Consider the following 6713-nt stretch of genomic DNA (forward strand, 5'->3'; position numbering starts at 1 on the left):
GATCTTTTCATTCTATTTTACAAATTCAAATCACTGCAAATGAAAAAGCTGTGCTTATGTGAGTTTGAGTAGGTGACAGCTGTCCCACAGCCAGCTTTGTTTCTGTCAGCTAACAATACAGAGTTGCTAAGCTGCAAATGAAACCTTAGGATTTGAAATTTCTCAACTTTTTAAAAAGTGTTAGTCAACATGTCACCATTTGTGTTGTCAACATAGGCAAAATTAAGCCAGATAATGATTGAAGGCAGTTTTGTAGCTGCATTATATTTTTTTTCCTAAGAGAAAAATGAATGTGTAAAGAGAAATCGTTTTTTAGTTTTACTTCTGATAAAATTGAGTTATTTTGCAGGAGAGAAGAATAAGGAGCACTTTTAAGTGTGCTTTAAAGAAACTTTTTTTAAAGAGACAGATAGATCACACAGAATCGGAAGAGGGTTCCAGGCTCTGAGCTAGCTCTCAGCACAGAGCCTGACGCCCGGCTCGAACTCACGAACTGTGAGATCATGACCAGGGCCGAAGTCAGGTGCTCAATGCACTGAGCCACCCAGGCACCTCTAAAGAAACATTTTTAAGAGAAGTGTACTTTAAATAAAGAATTTTACGTGTTTCTAGTTTTAGTATGCTTTTGTGTGCACTATGGGATTGAAATTTTTACCTGCTTCCTGTTTCCAAATGCTCCTCCTCACCTTTCTGAGAAAGAAAACGGCTTCTATGAAGCTTCTTCCACCAAGAGCTACCAAGCACCCATTGACGTCCTCAGAATAGAGAAAGGAAAGCCAGAGGCAATGAGTAGAACGAAAAAGCACAGAGCCTCATTTTCATCAGGGCTATCAAAATTCACAGCCAAGCCACCTGAGCAGAGACAAGCTGAACTTAGACATAACAGTCCCTTTAGTGACAGTGGAAAGGAGTTTTATATGATACTTATTTAATCACTGAGAATGAGATGCTAATGTTTTAGCATACATTGTGGAGGCAGTAGTTCATTTTTATAGGAAAAGGATGTTTTGGGCATAAAATGTGTATTCACTGGGGCACCTAGGTGGCTCAGTCACTTAAGTATCTGACTTGTGATTTCGGCTCAGGTCAAGATCTCATGGTTCATGAGATGGAGCCCCGCATCAGGCTCTGTGCTGACAGTGTGGAGCCTGCTTGGGGTTCTTCCTCTCTCTGCCCCTCCCCTGCCCACACCCCCCCCCCAATAAATAAACATTAAGAAAAATAAGTTGCTTATTCGCTTGGAAGAATAACTGTTGAAAGAACTGTGCCTCACACCACATTACAAAAAAGCTTAGATGAGTGACAGGCTAAATATAAAAAATTAAGACTTGTAGTGTGTATTAGATCACATAAAAGAGCTATCAAATTGTTTGAAAACCTTGAAAGAAACACCAATTCCTTTACATAACCAAGCATTCAAGAGAAATACCTTCCTACTTGCTGTTCATAGTGACAGAATCTAAGAAGTTTGATGTGATGTGAAGAGGAACAATTAGACCAATTTTAGTCTGCTTTCCCAACCAGTGCAAGAACTAAGAACCTACTAATTTTCTGAAATTATTGTACTATATGCTAACTTGGACGTAAACTTTAAAAAATTTTTTAAAAATCATAAATAAAACTGCCAAGAATGGTCTGCTCTTAAAAAAAAAAAAAAAGCTACTAATTTGCAATATTTTGAATTTTTTTTACTTTGGATCTCAAATTTTCCAGCATGGTATCTCTGAGTACCTTACTTACTTTCCTTGGCAGAAATTCCAACTCAGTATCTTGTGTTTATTTCAATAAGCAGAATACCATCTTTGCCACTGATGTGGGATTTACTCTATGCTTGCTAGACCTCAGTTTCTCCAACCTTCAAAACATCGGCTCTCTACTGATAGCTAGCCCAGAGCCTGGAGCCTGTCTTCGGAATCTGTGTCTCCCTCTCTCTCTGACCCTCCCCTGCTCATGTTGTCTCTCTCTCTCTCTCTCTCTCTCTCAATAATAAAACATGAAAAAAATTATAAAAGAAACATAGTTTTTCTCTCTAAACACCCATTTCCAGAGATAGCCAAATCGAGACTAATGCATTTGTGGAACAAGTCCAGTCTTAACAACCCTGGCCTAATTATTTACATAAGCTCAGCAAGAATAAAGATTGTTCATGAGGATCTTTTAAAGAACTTGAACTTTTAGTATCCTCTCCAGGCCAGAAGTCAAGCCAAGTACTTTCCATCAGACGGACCTGCAATACTTAATGAACTGGGTAAATTCCCAAGATATGCTGAGGTTCCTGCTCCTGCTAGGAAGTGACCTTTACTCACCTGGGGAGGCTGCTGGGAACTCTGTTATCAAGGTGTCCAGCCAACATTTCCATGAAGCTTTATGGCTCCATGTTCCATAAAGCCAACCTTAGTTCCTTGAGGCTGGTTATATCTGAGTCTGTGCATGAATCTCAAATATGACATTCCAGTCAAAGCCTTGGCAAAATAAGTAGTATTTCCAATGGCATCCTGCTACAAAATGAACAGATTCTTATCGAACTTATGGAACAATTATAATTGCCATGAAAGAAAGAATACTCACTGGGAGGTTTTGAATTTTAGAGGGTTTAGGTAGAAAGAAAAATGAATGCTTCAGTTTACGAATGAATACTTTATGGCCTTTTTGTATGTTGTAGGTATCTAAAGAAAAAGTTTCCTTAATCTGGAGAAGCAAACGTTAGAGAACCAGCGGTTCTTTTCAACAAGAATCACAAAACTATAATCTTCCTCAGTTCACTTAGTCCCACGTTTCTAAATCTTTTTAGTTTGAATGCAGCTATTTAGCTCTGGAAATTTTTACCCATTTTAGTATGAATCTTAAAGATGTCAAATACCTGTATTTGTTTTAAAAGTCCTTTTTATAAATCTCTTTGAAGAAGAAACATGTTTTGTGAGAGAATAACAATTATAAATGACAAAATATCAGAAATGGACATTGTTAAAGATCTGATGCGAGTTCATTATGATGCCATTGACAAAGAAATTCAGTTATTTCTCTGTCAACACTTCCAGTAATCAGAATATTAAGTAATGGCCTTATACAAAACATTAAAACTTTAGGAAGTGCATATGTATTTGAGCAGTTGTGGCATTTACCCATGTAATACTTAAGGTTTACCATAGTTCTACAGTGCTTTTCCAAGTAACTTAGCATTCCAAATGAAAGGGTCTAATTGGTCAAAAGACTTCTTTTACCATTTAAATCCTGGGAAGTTTGTTAAAACCTTAGGAAGTTATAAGCTACAAGGTGGATTCCCCCCAAAGACCACCAGGAGTCCCGAGTCACGTATGCAAAAGCAAAGGGCGTTTATTCAGGCTTAACCTCGGTCTCTCAGATCTCACCAACACAGTGGATCCATGGTGAGAGCCCTGATCATCAGTTGAGCAGGGTTTTTATTACAGTAGGCGCGAGGGATGGCGTGAAGGGTGGAGTGAGGGGCTGGGATTTCAAGATGATTGGGTGGCACGTTGGCAGAGGTTGGCGTGGCACAGGGTGATTGGCTAATTTAAAACTAAGGGCTCACTAAAACAGCGGGAATATTGGCTCGGGCTGGTGGTGGTATCTGCTCAGGCAACAGGTGGGTTGTTTTTCTTTCCGTTGCTGCTGCGTCACACCTGGGGAAACAGAAACTTAGGCCTTCTAGTTTCTGAGGCTTATTTGAAGCCTGTCATGGAGTCAGTTTGGTCCTTCACCATCAGTCTGAAGTACACTTAGCAGAATTTTAACTGGTTACTAAGTCAATTAAGGACTTAGTAACCAACAGAGTTGTTTACACCAGAAATTTTTCTTAGATGGTGAATTTATGAACCAATTAAGTACAAAGCATGTTTTTCAGGAGTTTCAAATATCCTAGTTTTTTTACAACTCAAAAGCACAAACCTACACATAGTAATTAGTGTGTTAGCTTCTTTTTTTAAACATATTTTTAATGTTTTATTTATTTTTGAGAGAGAGAGCATCAGCAGGGGAGGGTCAGAGAGAGAGGGAGACACAGAATCGGAAGACAGGCTCCAGGCTCCAAGCTGTCAACACAGAGCCTAACTCGGGGCTCGGGGCTTGAACCCACGAACTGTGAGATCATGACCTGAGCCAAAGCCGGACGCTCATCCGACCGAGCCACCCAGGCACCCCTGCTTTAGCTTCTTATCTCGTTAGATAGCCAATGAATTCAATCTCAATTTATCATGCAAGCAAAACATTTTAGGTTAGCAAGGACTTTCAAAACTATCTTAACAATTACCTATGAAAACTATGAGACAGACAAAATTAACCTCCACTCTAAGTAATTCTTTCGTTAACAAATTGAAACCGAGATAACAGGAACTTATTTGACCTTCAGCAAATCCAGGTAGAGTTTTTTTCTGGTTGGTTGGTTGTTTTTTTTTTTCTGATAAACATTGTTTATCTCAAACCAACAGACTTAACTTAAACACTGAATATGTTTTATTTGAGTCCACGTAAGACACTTTGTTCACCACAGTTAATTTTGACCTGGAAAGGTGGTGGAGAAATATGGCTTTGGTGGTCTTTGCTCTCAACATCTAGGACAGGAGAGGGAGCCGATGTTCCTTGAGGCCTTGAGGAGTCAGTTGTGCAGGCCACCTCCCGCCCCTCTCCCTCCCTGCCGACCCTGGTGGTGCAGAAAAAGAGAGGGGGAAGGGAAGGCAAAAGAGTAGAGGGGCCAGCAAATGAGAAAGAGAATTCCCAGTTTTAGATTTTGTCAGCTCAGACTGAGGAGCAGACTTCAGGTTTCTTTTGTTTTGTTTTAACCAGCAGAATTAGGCAGTCCATGTCAGTCCAGAGAAGATAGGGAATTTCCCTGAAACAAAAGGAGTTTCGGCAGTTGCTTGGAAAAAAAAGTCCTTGTCCTGACATGGACTAACCACAATTGGGTCCAATTATAGCCGTGAACCTGGGAAATGAATGAGGGAGAAACCCTCACATCTACAAGGCAGAGGAACAGAGAGAGTCAGCATCCCCTTCACTCTGATTTTTATCTCAGCCAGACCAATAAGGTCTCCTCTGTACAGTCCCAATCCCATAATGTTCACGTGAGGTGGTGTCACAAAGACTAAGGGGGTAAGGGTGCCCCCTCTAATGAGACCAGTCAGATGCCTGTCTGGCCTCGTCAAAGAACCTTAGGTGACGCTTAGCCATAGAGGTCTCAGCTTTGTGACTTACCATCGGAAACTATTCCGATGCCGCCATAAACTGTATTCCGTTCATCACAGATTCGCCGACAGGCCCACTCAGAGTCCGTAGGCTTTTGGGGACCTTAACGGTGCCCACGGGTGGAGTCACAGAATCGAACCCGGCAGGCGAGCCAGACTTAGCTGCACATTCACGCTCACATAGACACCAAGAGGTTATTACATTTCCTCCCATAGAATTTCTACAGATAAGACCAAAAATAATGACAATGATCACAGGACAAACGGTACAGAAGTGGCCACAAAACAGGTTTACAGTTTACTGAAGGGCTCTGCGTCCCCAAAGAGGGAAGTAGTGCTACATACAGCCTTCCACTTAATCCCCTAGACAAAAGCACATGTGCATCAGAGTTCAGATGATACACTGACTTCTTTGACCTCACGGGTGAGATGAGGGAAGAGGAGGGAGAGCAGAAGAGGCATGGCTGATAGCAGGAGTCATGGAAGGAAAATAGGATTTGAAATCTTAGAGGAGTAGAAGTCATGCTTCTTCCAACAAACTGGAAATATGGAGTCCACATCAGGCTAGAGAAGACTGGAAATCTTTCCCAGGGTGGTTTCCTGATTTTTTCCATTTGTTTAAGGGCAGTTTCTCTAGCCTGGACAGGGACGGCCCCAATTTTCCGGCTGTCGTCATCACTTGTTGCTTTCCAACTGTCCCTGTCCTTCAGGGGATGCCCCAATTCCTGTCCTTGTTCTTCCATGTCCATGTCGTCAGGAAGATTCTCTTTGGAAGAACATGGAAAGTTAAATCTTCCTCAGTAGGTGCTGTTGCTTTAAGCTTTTACCTAATTCTGTGTCTCCATCTTTTTCTGCTTCCCTAATGGCAGCCCAAATGCTGGTCCCTGTTGGAAATGGCAAGGGGGGAAGTGGCCTGAGGGAAAGACCCAGAGGCCCGAGGGAAAGGCCCCAGGGTTTGAACTGGGGAGGCCAAATTGTTAAGCGTTCAGATTGGAAGCTTTCGATGTGAATGAAATCGGGATGGCCCCAGAGTACAAGTCCGTCTCATTTAGGGGTGCTGTGGGGTTACAAATAGCTCCAGAGCTTAACAACAGCTCCAGGGCCAAGTCAACAAGGCGCCCCCGGGTCGGTGCTCAAGCAAAATACTTCGAGTGGGGCATAGAAATCCTCACCATCTGACGGCGGCAGGTCTGGCAAAGCCGTCTTTCCTCACGGAGACTTTCCTCACCTCCTGAGTTCAGAACAGCCCCTAACCTTAGGTCCCCTGCGGTTGGGAGGTGGCCGCCCGCCCTGCGACCCGACTTCCAGAGGAAGAGCTGCTCCGCCAGGAGCCCCGCAGGGCCCCGCGCTTCCCGGGTCACGTGTGCACACGCGCGTCCCCGCCGTCACCGCGCGGCCGAAAGGCACGGGATCCCGGGCGCGCGCCTCCCTGGCTGCTGTGGCAGCGGCTGCGCTCGTGGTGCGGGCGTCCCCTCAGACCGCTGCGCCCACCCGCGGGTCCCACCGCTCGGCGCC

The 6713-nt window shown here is 43.3% G+C and overlaps 1 long non-coding RNA gene across 1 annotated transcript; it reads right to left on the bottom strand.

Moving 5' to 3' along the window:
- Positions 1-3308: 3308 nt before the first annotated feature.
- On the bottom strand, positions 3309-6546 carry LOC115297034. The gene is made up of 2 exons (XR_003911223.1): positions 6371-6546; positions 3309-3641 (listed from the first exon to the last, which is right to left on the bottom strand). It is a non-coding gene; the product is annotated as an uncharacterized LOC115297034 (long non-coding RNA).
- Positions 6547-6713: the final 167 nt, after the last annotated feature.

This window comes from Suricata suricatta, chromosome 7, assembly GCF_006229205.1.
Source record: "Suricata suricatta isolate VVHF042 chromosome 7, meerkat_22Aug2017_6uvM2_HiC, whole genome shotgun sequence".
In the NCBI taxonomy this organism is placed as follows: Eukaryota; Metazoa; Chordata; class Mammalia; order Carnivora; family Herpestidae; genus Suricata; species Suricata suricatta.